General features: G+C 40.8%; 1 protein-coding gene across 4 annotated transcripts in view; it reads left to right on the top strand.

The window, feature by feature from the left end:
- Nucleotides 1-12,578: 12,578 nt before the first annotated feature.
- The window catches only part of itchb (itchy E3 ubiquitin protein ligase b), a 79,147-nt gene continuing 79,020 nt past the window's right edge, over nucleotides 12,579-12,705 (top strand). For 3 of the 4 annotated variants that reach the window (XR_012398215.1, XR_012398214.1, XM_073937933.1), the window contains exon 1: nucleotides 12,579-12,705. This exon is cut by the window's right edge and continues 19 nt beyond it. The gene's annotated coding sequence lies outside the window, so the exon portion shown is untranslated. 4 annotated transcript variants of the gene reach the window in all.

The following is a 12,705-nucleotide window of genomic DNA, read 5'->3' as shown; positions in this document are numbered from 1 at the left end:
AGAACAAACCATCGTTATACAATAACTTGCCTAATTACCCTAACCTGCCTAGTTAACCTAATTAACCTAGTTAAGCCTTTAAACGTCACTTTAAGCTGTATAGAAGTGTCTTGAAGAATATCTAGTCAAATATTATGTACTATCATCATGACAAAGATAAAATAAATCAACTATTAGAGATGAGTTATCAAAACTATTATGATTAGAAATGTGTTGAAGAAATCTCTCTGTTAAACAGAAATTGGGGACAAAACAAATAAACATGCGGGCTAATAATTCTGACTTCAACTGAATATACAGTCTAAAAGTAGAAATAGAAAATGAAAATTGCAAGAGTTAGAGGTTATTTATATAAATTTAAAGCAAACAATAGAGAAAAGATAAAAGATTTGGTATTGGAATTTATTTTCTGTTTGATAAAAAACTATAAAATATATTAGAAAGTAAAGTGTTAGAGGAGCAAAGCAATTTCTGTTGTAAAAAAATATTGAATATAAAACAGATCAGACAGTGATAGAGTTTTTAGGATTTGTTAAATCTAGAGAATATAGAATAGAAAATGTTAGTTTAAAATATTAAATTATTCAGTACTTTATACCAACACTTGCAGAAAGTGTATAGGCAGGACTATTGATAACAAAAATTGTGTGTCTGAGCAATCAAAATCAACAAAACCCAGTCTGTAAATACTCTGACTGTAGTCCCACGCTTAAAAAATTATGTTTACTGTTTGTTCAAACCACTGAAATGACACAATTCTTGTGTTTTTGCGGGACAACTTATTTGTTTTTTGTTCAATTTACTTAAATTGGCAAAAACTAATAAATTAACTTAATTCCTTCATGTTGTCCCAACACAAGCCAATTGTGTGGAAGCCAACATTTTTACAATGCAGTTTGTCAGATGTGTTTAACAGAACAGAGTTTCAGAAAAGAAGAGATGGAGTAGCATATAAGATAGGCATGCCCTGTTTAACCATTTCCTGTTTTTTTTTTATTCTAACAGGAAATGGTTAATCTAAACCAGGGTTTCTAAAGGGATCATCATGTCAAATTCAAGACCTTTTTAAGACCATTATTAATTAAATTTCAGACTTACACACGGCTAAATGCTGAGGAGTTTTTTCTAATGGCCCAGTTGAAACATTAAAAACACACATGTTATTGTAAGGAAGATAAACCATATTGGTAATAAATTGTTAATATAATAAAGTTTTGGTAAAAGTTTTACTGAGATGGAATGTTAGTGACTGGATTGGTGTTGGCCTGATTGGGTAGCTTTACAAGGATAGAAAAATGTCCAGTGATTTATGAAATGCTAAAATTGCTTAACACTCTTAAATGTGCATGACCATAATAACTCATTTTGAGCTACACTCTTTTGCTGCTGAGAAACAATTAAATGTGTGTATTTATATATTTATACTAAGGAGAAAAATGTTTTTAAAGGGTATAGTAAACAAACAAATGTATCAGTCTGGCACATTTCTTGACATTTTTAAAATATTTTTTCAGTGTATCATGGCTTATTTTGTGGATGTCTACACTAAATAATAGTAATAGTAAACTAAAAATAAAAAAGTACTGATGCAGTTTTTAAAAACATCAATGTGAAGCCATGCAGATCCAAAATTTTACATTTATATAATTATTAATCACCTGTTTCTAATTGGTCTGTCTCATTAAGTGAGGGGGACATATCCTCCCGTCCTCCCCGGTTGTTACACCCCTGGTTTTTGGACACTGCTGCACATGCACTCCAGCTGTTTTGAAGACACTGGCCAGGCCTGTAATGAAAACAACAACAAACAATTTTATTTAATCAAATGTAGAATATTAAAATACAATTTTAAGGATATTATTGTAACATATAACATAAATTTACATCTGCATTGTGTCCTGTCAAAGTTGCTCAGAGAGCAAAAATGTGTTTCAATACATGTATTATTAATATATTAATCGTTATTAAGATTGTACCTTAGATTCATAAAAAAAAAAACAACATGGTGTAAATTTTTTCTAATAAAAAACTAAATTAATTAACCATTTGGTATCTAAATTATGGCAGAAATCCAATTTTGACACTTACAGACATTAATTAGTTTGAAAAAAATTGTGATAATTCACCCAGCCCTACTTTATATCATGAAAACGTGAAGAATCTATGATGAAAATCAATATTTACAGTTTACAGTAGTCATTTAACAGCCAATTGTGAAACCTGAAAGTGTGATCAGAAGCAAATTATGTAATAGTGAAACCCACTTAAGCTTTTGTTATTAGAACCTTACTACTGATGTTGGTCATTAGGCCAACATAGAATCTACACATGCAGATATCCTTATTCAGAATAATTGGCAGATTAGCCCATTACTGAGTCTATTTATTTATTTCTGTAAAGCTGCGGTCACACTTGACTTTTCCTCCCATAGACTTCCATTCATACGCATGCGAATGCGTCAGACCGGAAACGCAGAGTCATGCGTCAAGTTTTACAGGTTGCTGCAATGCAAAGTTCAAGCTTAGTGAACTCTGACCTGCGGAATCACATGACTGTGTGAGACCAATCAAGGATCAAAACATGACCTCTCTGGACAGAAATTTAAAACATGGAGCAATCGCTCACTTTTTAAATGTCTAATAAACTTTTTTAATCCTGCCCCCTTTCACAGCGTCACACGACAGAATATCCTACGCTGAAACTCTAATGTGACCGCAGCTTAACTGTTGTGGCGGGCCGCCCAATTGACAATCAGCTTCATCCTGGGAAAGGAGCACACAAGCCACCTGGATGCAATTACGCCGATCGCCTGCATCTGGAACTCGGCAGTATCCCACAAGGTAAAACCAGCTCGAAGAAGACAGATGGGAGAAGCCTCTCCGCTAACCCTGACTCTATAGGCTGATTTATACTTCTGCGTCAAACGCCGGCGTATGCTACGGCGCTGACGCATAGCCCTTCGCCGTGGCCGTGGCCGTCACTGACGTGCACCTCTCAAAAAATGTAACTACACATTGCAAAGACGCGTAGCGTAAGCTCTGTGATTGGTCGGCTTGGTAGCACTGACGAGTCTGGGCGGGACCGAGAGCCGCGTGAATGGCGCGAGCGATTGTTTACAAGTGTGGAGTACTGTGAAATAGCTCCGGATGGAAAGTTTTGTTTTGTGTTTACCTTATGGTTAAAGTTGTTGCACGTCCGCCGGTTCCTGCCTCAAAATGAGCGAGTTTGAGCCACTTGTACATCCCGGAAGTGTTCAGAAAAAGCAAAAAAGCAGCGAAGAAACTCGACACAGAGGAACATTTACACCTCACTGCCAACTAGTGTTTCGGAAGTGTTAATGCAGACCGACAGAGACAGCGCGCAGAAGTATAAATGCACAGCCATGCGCGTTACATGCGCCGTGGGTTACGCCGGTCACCTGACGCAGAAGTATAAACCAAGCTTAATGAATTCTCTCTCTCTCATACAGACAGCACAGAGTGATTGGATCGGGCGATCTGCGTTTCACAGCAGCATGGATTAAATCAAAGGAATCTTCACCATCAACTCACCCACAACGCGCAACACTAGGACCAAGGAAAGTTCACCGAAGACACCTGCACTCCTCGCACTTTAACCTCACCTTCACTGTAAATAAAAGTTGGCCCACTTACAACTTGTGTCAGCCTGTTCACTCCGCCCTGCTACATTGGTGGAGTATGCGCGCTTTATAGAAGTAAAATTAAGAATTCCATCAACCGCTGACACTTGTTGTTTGTTTTAGCAGTTTGTCATCCGCTCGCTCTCCCTGGAAATCAACGTAATGGAGAAAATACTGCAGCAGCTCGCAGACGTCGCGTCCTGGCAACAACAGCTCTCGGACCAGATCACCGACTGAGCAGAGATCAAAGGACTGAGCAGGTGGTCAAAAGCCTACTGGGCCACCTAGTGCCTCTTCCGGACGCCAGGAGTACTGCACACCACCACCAGCGAAACTCAGCGACCTAGATGACATCAAAACGTATTTACATACGTTTGAGGTGATAGCAACCAGAGAGCTGTGGGAAAAAAAGAATGGGTGAGAATCCTGGCTCCGTTTTTCACTGGTGAAGTGCAATGTGCTTATTATTCGCTAAAAACCCCACAAAATGAAGATAATGAGATATTGAAAGGAGAGATATTAGCGAGGTTAGGGCTTTCTCCCATCAGCGCAGCACAGCAGTTTTGGCAATGGTCGTATGATGAACAGATCTCCGCCTGGGTACAAGCCACACAGCTCTCCAGACAGACACAGCTCTGGTTGCTATCGGGGAACACCACCACCTTCCAGGTCGCTGAATGAGTAGTGATCGACCGCCTGCTCAAAGCCCTCCCCAGAAGACTGCATCGCCCTGTGAGTATGAGAAACCTCACCAGTCTAGCTAGTCTAGTGGAAGCCATCAAGCTGGCAGATGCTTCTTTGCACGGGACGAGGGAGAGCGAGCGGCTGCAAACCCCTGAAGGGTACTGCGGGATCGACGCTCGGTGGAGGGCACCTCACGTACAATGAGCAGGCCAATCACCTGTGTACATGGAGAGACGCGCCACGTACCCACATGCCGAGTAACGGTGGCAGCCGGTCCAAGCGCCTGGCCGATGAAAGTAGGAATTGTGCGAGACTTACCAGTTCCAATCCTGTTGGGGAGGGACTGTCCCGGATTCCAACAGCTCCTATCTGCCACGATGCAGCCAGCAGGACCACGACAGAGGGAATGGGCTCTTCACAAAGAAAAGGGGGGCCGTCCAACCGTCATGCTGGCCACAGACAGGGTGAATGCGCGCTTTCAGACCCTAATCCATTTTTTGATCTGTTTTAGAGAATAACCACAGGGGGAGAATTTGAAAAAGAGCAACGGGAAGATGACTGGTTAAAGCATTGCTGGAAGCAAGTCCGAGAAATCAATGGAGAAGTGCATATTCCAGGGCCTCACCCTCTTCCGTACTTCGTGGTCAGGAAGGGCCTGCTCTACTGTGTAGCACAGCAACAAGGGGAGGAAAAAAAGTTTACTGGTGGTCCTGAAAACTAAGACAGTGACGATAATGGAGCTGGCGCACTCTCACCTCATGGCTGGGCATCTGGGAGCAGAAAATACCACCTAACGCATCACTGGCCTGGCATGGAAGCAGAAGTGAAGAGGTTCTGTAGGGAGTGCGCCACCTGTCAGAGGACATCACAGAGGAAACCTCCCCCCAGCCCGCTAATACCCCTTCCCATCATTGAGGTGCCCTTCGAGTGCATAGGGATGGATCTGGTGGGCCCGCTGCCGAAATCCGCCCGTGGTCATCAACACATCCTGGTCATCGTCGACTATGCCACCAGGTACCCTGAGGCGATTCCCCTCTGAGTGGCCAACGCAAAATCCATCGCGAAGGAGCTCTTCTAATTCATCAGCAGAGTGGGGATTCCCTCAGAGATATTGACTGACCAGGGCACCCCCTTCATGTCTCAGCTGATGAGCAACCTCTGTCGGCTACTCAGGGTAAAACAGCTTTGCACATCTGTTTACCATCCCAAGACAGACAATCTGGTGGAGCGGTTTAACCAGACCCTTAAACAGATGTTGTGCCGAGTAGTCGCAGAGGATAGGCGTGACTGGGACCTCATGCTCCCGTACGTGCTCTTCGGAATAAGGGAGGTACCTCAAGCATCCACAGGCTTCAGTCCATTTGAATTACATTTTGGGCGCCAGCCCTGCGGATTGCTGGATGAAGCCAGAGAGACATGGGAGCAGGAACCAGCTCTGCATTGCAGCATCATAGATCACGTGTGAGACATGTGAGAGTGAATAGTTCATGTTATGCCTCTGGTCCGAGAACACCTAGCGACCTCCCAGCATGCTCAACAACCGGCCCGCACAACCCCAACAGTTCCAGCCTGGTGATAAAGTCTTGATACTCGTAACCACCACCACTGCGAAGTTCCTGGCATCCTGGCAAGGGCCGGGCACCATCGTGGAGAAAGTCGGGCCGGTCAACTATAAGGTTCGTCAGCTGGGACGTCGACCTGAGGAGAAGGTCTACCACATCAATCTCCTGAAGAAATGGGTGGCCCCCCGAGAAGAGATGCTGGCCTTCACCCAAAGCTCCCCGCCGATAGTAGGTATGGGAGAGCAACTGTCAGCGGGTCAGAAGATCGAGCTGGAATCCCTGGTCAGTCAATTCCAGGATGTGTTTAGCGATCGACCCGGGCGGACAACTTTAGTGCAACATATCATCCGGACCCCTCCTGGCCAAATAGTTCGGTAGTGGCCCTATCGGGTACCAGAGGCCCGCCGACAGGCTATTGAGGAGGAAATAGCACGAATGAAAGAACTAGAAATAATTGAACTATCTAGGAGCCCCTGGTCCAGCCCGATAGTAATGGTACCGAAGAAAGAATGCACCCTCCGCTTCTGCAACGACTTCTGCAAGCTAAATGACATCTCCAGCTTCGACGGATACCCAATGCCCAGAGTGGATGAACTGTTGGATCATCTCGGTGGGGCTCGGTTTATATCGACACTGGACCTAACAAAGGGCTATTGGCAGGTAACTCTTCGGAAAGAAGACAAAGAAAACACTGCCTTCAGCACACCATCTGGCCACTGGCATTATAAATTTCTTACCTTTAGGTTGCATGGGGCACCTGCCACGTTCCAACGTTTAATGGACATCGTGCTCCGGCCCCACCAGAATTACGCCGCCGCTTACCTCAGTGATGTAATTATCCACTCTGTGCGTTGGGAGGACCATCTGGACCGGTTGCGGAGGGTGCTGATGGAGCTCCGTCGGGCTGGACTCACCGCCAACCCCAACGACCGCCCTATTGACAATCAGCATCATCCTGGGGTATAGGAGCACTTGGAAGCAATTACGTCAATCTCCTGCACCTGGACTTCATCAACAGCACACAGGATAAAACCAGCTCGAAGGAGACAGACGGTGAGAAGCCTCTCCACTAACCCTGACTCTAATGAGTTCTCTCTTTCTCTCTCTCATACAGAAAGCACGGAGCACCGAAGACACCTGCACTCCTCGCACTTTCACCTCACCTTCACTGTAAATAAAAGCCCTTCGGGGGTGTGTTCACTTACAACTTGTGTCTGCCTTTTCACTCCACCCTGCTACACGAGTATATGTGACAAGTTTATGTCGTCTATTTTAATGCTTTTTTGTTGTTGTTTGTGAGGCACTTTGAGTTGCATGTATGTTGGAAAAGTGCTATACAAATAAGATGTATTATTATTATTATTATTATGCGGAGAATACAAACGTAAGAGTTCAGATATATAGGCCGGGACAAGACCATTTAGAGCTTTAAATACATATGTTAAAATTGTTTTAATCAATTCTCTGTTTCACTGGGAGCCAGTGAAGAGAGGCCTGGATTGAAGAACTATGTTCTCTCTTTTTTCTCCCACTCAAAAAATGGGCTGCTGCATTTTGGGCTATCTGTAAGCATGAGCGTGATGACTGACTGATGCCAGTGCACAGTGCATTACAATAATCAAGCCTAGACAAGATAAAAGTGTGAATAACAGTCTCAAAAGTCTTATAAAGAAAGAAAAGGCTTTGATGTTCTTATTTGCTTTAGTTGGAAAAAATGGCCCTAACCACAGAGAGCTTGTCAAATTTAAAATCTGAGTCATAAGGACCCCATCTCCTCCTTTTCCTCCCTTTTCTAAGGGGAGCTCTCGAGACCTTCCTGATCTCGGATCCCTTTTATGCTTACTGACTGGGTGGGTGCCTTGGGCTCAAGTATCACTGAGCTTAGGGTTCTCTCCCGGGACAGCATGCCAAACGTGCTATTAACTTCCAGCATATCTAAGTGGGAACTCTTTAAATGACCCTGAGATTTTTGACATTAGAGTGATTATTAGACTGTAAAGGCCGTAACAGAGCGCTGTATTTTTCGAGGTGAGGTTTCGAGCCGAACAGAATCAGCTCTGTTTTATTTTCATTCAGTTAAAAAATATATTTTCCATACAAAGTTTGATGTCACTTATACATGCTAATAGAGCAGAGATCGAATCACTTCCAGAGTCTAATGGTAAATAGAGCTGAGTTTTATCTGCACATATTTGATAGGAGATCTTATGGTACTCAAAAATCAAGCGCAGTGGTAGCAGGTAAAGGGAGAATAAAATGGGGCCCAAAATCGAGCCCTGTGGTACTCCACAGGTAAATGGCACTGAGGATGATGAAAATTCCAATAGTATCTGGATGCAGCCTTTAGGTTGCAAGCTGAGATTGCATCACTCAGCGATGCAATGTCAGACAAAATGCACTCAATGGAGCTAGTGACGTCACTTTGACTGGAAGGGTTAGGGGTGGAGGTAGGTGAGTGCATTAAAACGCATTGAATGCAGCTCAGATTGCACTTCATCAGGTCTACATCCAGACCCCTTTCGAAAGTTCTCCAATTACATAGTCCTGTTTGATAAGTAGGACTCAAATCAGCCTAATGCTGCATCACAGATTCCAACTTCCAGATTTAATAATTTTAGCAAGATACGATGAACAGAGCAAGGATTGCACAGTTTCCAGGGTCAACTGATAAGAGGACGTTGTTTGTAACTCTTAGTAGAGCAGACACTGTGTTTGGCCTTAAATGCAGATTGAAAGGGCTCTTAAATCTTATTGGAATTTTAAAAGGTGTTAGTTGAGGTAAAACCACTTTTCCAGAATTTTTAGCAGAAAGGAAGCGATACATTTACAATAGAGAGTATACTGGGTGAAATGACATCCAATACCTCCTTAAATAAGGAGGCTGGGGTTATATTAAGGGAACAGGTAGTTAATTTCATACTGAAAATCACACTCCGCAAATTAGAAGGAGAGATAGATTGGAAACCAGACAAGGAGGACAGACTATTCTGTGGGATATAGCTACATTTTTGAGAGGAAGGTGAGATCTGAGTCCTTATACTTTCAATCTTTTCAATAAAGAAGCTGCAGAACACTGTGAACTAGACTGGGTGCAGTATGAGGACTTGTATGACGAAAACACTGTCTTTGGACAGTGGTAATCAGATTAGAGAAATAATTTGTTCTTAATAAAGAAACAGCATCTTTATATTTAAATTTAATTAGTGCATTAGTGGCATTGTCTCCTTCCTTTTGTTTCCTTATTATCTTGTTTAGTTTGTTCTCATTTATGTACCCAGTTATGTTTAGTTCTTATTTTCAGTAGTTATATGTTGCAGTCTATGATGTGTTTGTGCTTCCTGTCTTTATTTGTGTGTGTGTGTGTTGGGACTATTATGATAAATGTTTTTTTAGCTGCATTTGCATTATCTTTTGTTCACCTGCAGTCTTGGATTGTGATGCTCACATACACACACACACACACACACACACACACTTGCATGGCAAGCAAAATAACTATTACCATAGTGTCTGCGCACTCAGAACTTCCTGTTGATTCACAAAATACAAAAATAGACCCTTTTGTCACGTGATGCGGTTAGACTTCACTTCCACCTACACTCATTCAGTCAATTCATATAATCAATTCACTATAATCTATAAGCTGCTTTGACACAATCTACATTGAAAAAGCGCTATACAAATAAAGATGTATTGATTTCAAAATGAATCAACAATAAAGACACTTTGTTGTTAGTTTGAAAGCAGAGCACAGATCTGTTGATCTGTTGTGAGTTTACAGTAGTTTACAGCTCATTTAGCAGCTGGGTGTTTTCGATGAATAAATGTGAAAGCGTGAACAGAATGATGCAACAGTGAAACCTATTTGAGGTTTCCTCAATTAGATGAGCCTTCTGTTATTAGATCATTGCTACTGATGGTGTTCATTACTAAACAATAGACCTTACAAAATTGAAATTAACCAGATTCAGGCAGCTCAGAGATCTGTTTATCAAATAATCTATAGTGACAACAGGCCGGTAAACTATTGGAAAATAATGCACACCAGAGGTGTTGATGTGGCCATGAGAGAAAGCTGATGTGTGCATTATTTTCTAATAATTCATTGGACCTAAGTCAATTACTTGAACTATTCTGCTTACATTACAGTTTCCACAGCTGCAGAGACACGGTTGAGATGTTTTTCAGACTTTTTTTGTCCTCAAATTGCTCCTGTGTGCATTCAAACTGTCTGAACTGCTATAGCTGTGTGTTTATCTGAAAATAATGGCACACCTTGGACACATGTAAAACACTTTAAGTAACAAAATTTCAGATGTTGTTACAAAAAAGCATCAGCACCTAGCATTTTGCATTAAAATTCTGTAATATGTTTTTTGATACTTTCCTTGTAATTTTTATCACCATACCAGATATTTAATACACTTTGTTTGTGCACAAACCTTAAAGGGGCAGCAGGTGATCGTCTTCATAACATTTTTTGTTGTACTGGTTGAAAGTCTCTTCACATTCTAATAGTAATGATTAAAGTAAACAATCTAAATGTGCTTATCTGTATTTTTATATTCTGCTTGAGGCATAAAACTAAAAAATGTTCATCCAATTAAACATTATCGGACCGAAAATTCTCATAATTCTGATAAGTAGCCCAAACTATCTGTAGATTTAAACAACGACGCACCCTTCACGTGCACACAAGACAATCACATACAAGTTTATATTTTGATTTTACATACATAAAATATACAGTATAGTAACATTTAATGCAACCTATAATTTCAAAATATTGCAAAAATGTCTGCTTGCATGCAGTTGAGGGCAAAATTAATCGCTCTTCTGTGAGTTTTTTTTTTTTTCTTCAAATATTTCTCAAATGATGTTGAACAGATTTAGGAATTTTTCCACAGTTTTCCTTTAAGATTTTTTCTTCTGGATAAAGTCTTATTTGTTTTATTTCAGCTTGAATAAAAGCAGTTTTTTAATTGTTTTTTACCCATTTTAAGGTCAATATTATTAGCCCCCTTATTAGTTTTGGATTGTCTCCAGAACAAACCAATGTTATACAATGACTTGCCTAATTACCCTAACTTTACCCTAATACTGAAGCCTTTAAATGTCACTTTAAGCTGAATACTAGTGCCTTAAATAATATCTAGGAAATAATAAAATAACCATGCTATTGACAAAAAAAATTGTTTATTTTAATTTATTTTTTCAGATTGTTCAGATCATTGTGGTGCCACTCTAATTTGACTGTTTTTATCTGGTATGGTGGGAGTTTCCACTGTTTTATTTTTGTTTGATCATTTAAGGCTCCGCTCGACTCAGGATGTAATTGCTCCTTTTGTGGTTTTTTTTTTGCTGTTTTTGTGTGCAGACCACAGCGCATCCTTTTGCAAGGTGTACTTTGACAATGAAACTTGCTGACAAACTCCCCTGCTGGTTTCAGTCTTTCATATTTATACTGTGGATATCTGCCATTCTGGTAAACATGAGCATGTCGGATGCAAGAATATAAAATGCACGTGTATCATGCAAAAAATGTTTGTGAATGTATTAATAAGCACTGTCTAAAGTGATCAAAAGTAGTAGTTTGTATTATAATAAACTGTCTTGTTTGTACTCTGTATGTAATTTGTATTAGATGTTGGATTAGATATTATTATATAAATATGAAAGAAGGGGTGAGACGGTGGCTTAGTAGTTAGCACTGTCTCCTCACAGCAAGAAGGTCGCTGGTTTGCCACTTCTCTGTGGAGTTTGCATGTTTTCCCCGTGTTGGGTTTCCTCCGGGTGCTTCGGTTTCACTCACAGTCCAAACACAGGGCAATTGGATGAACTAAATTGGCCGTAGTGTATGAGTGTGTGTGAATGTGTGTGTATGGGTGTTTCTTAGTGCTGGGTTGTGGCTGGATAAGTTGGCGGTTCATTCACTGTGGCAACTCCTAAAGAATAAAGGGAGTAAGCTGAAGGAAAATTAATGAATGAAAATATTAAAAAGCACATGGAAAATACATTTTTTTAAATAGCTTATAGAGTGTGATCAGTCAAATATTCTGTTTTCTTATTGAGTTTTGAGTCAAGTTTTGGGCCAACTGGCACCCTCGAGTAGTCACATCCAAAATAAATGTAATAATAATGTAATTGTGACACACACAAATAAAAAACAATATAAACAATTTTTTTTGTGACAGATATTTACATTTTTATATAATTTATATCACTAATATGCCAGCTTTTTATGTGTCTCCACTTGTAATTTTTCCCATTCATCTTTAGCGATGATCTCCAACTTTTTGACGTTTTCAGGTCTCCTTGCTGTCACCCTGATCTTAGGCTCCCTTCACAGATTCGCATTTTAGGTCAGGACTCTGGCTGGGCCACTGTAAAACCTTAATGTTTTTATCCGCTAACCACTTCTTCAGTACCTAATGATTGTTTAATAAGCGATTGTCAAGTGTAATGTTTTACATTTGAGCTTATTTAACATCTGTGCAAAAAAAAACATTATGTTATTTATTATTTATTTATTTATTATTATATATACATATACAAAAATAATGGACATATACAAACATCCATTATAGAGCAGGTTTTGGGCCAACTGGCGCCCTCTGCTGGACAAATGATGTTCTTACAGTCTGACAGGAAACGGACTTTGGCCTCAGTGGAAGGGCTGATCCAGAAAAAGCGTCTTTGATGACGTGTTGCGTGAAGATGGCGGAAGTTCATTCCTGATCTGAGCCGGAGTCTCTCGGTACGGATTCGCTAATAAAACTCTCCGAGGACTGATCGGTCTCGGCTTCACGACTCACATCC

The sequence above is a fragment of the Danio rerio genome, chromosome 23 (genome assembly GCF_049306965.1).
Source record: "Danio rerio strain Tuebingen ecotype United States chromosome 23, GRCz12tu, whole genome shotgun sequence".
Classification (NCBI taxonomy): Eukaryota; Metazoa; Chordata; class Actinopteri; order Cypriniformes; family Danionidae; genus Danio; species Danio rerio.
The sequence above is the reverse complement of the archived record's forward strand: the minus strand, read 5'-3'. Positions and strand labels throughout refer to the sequence as shown.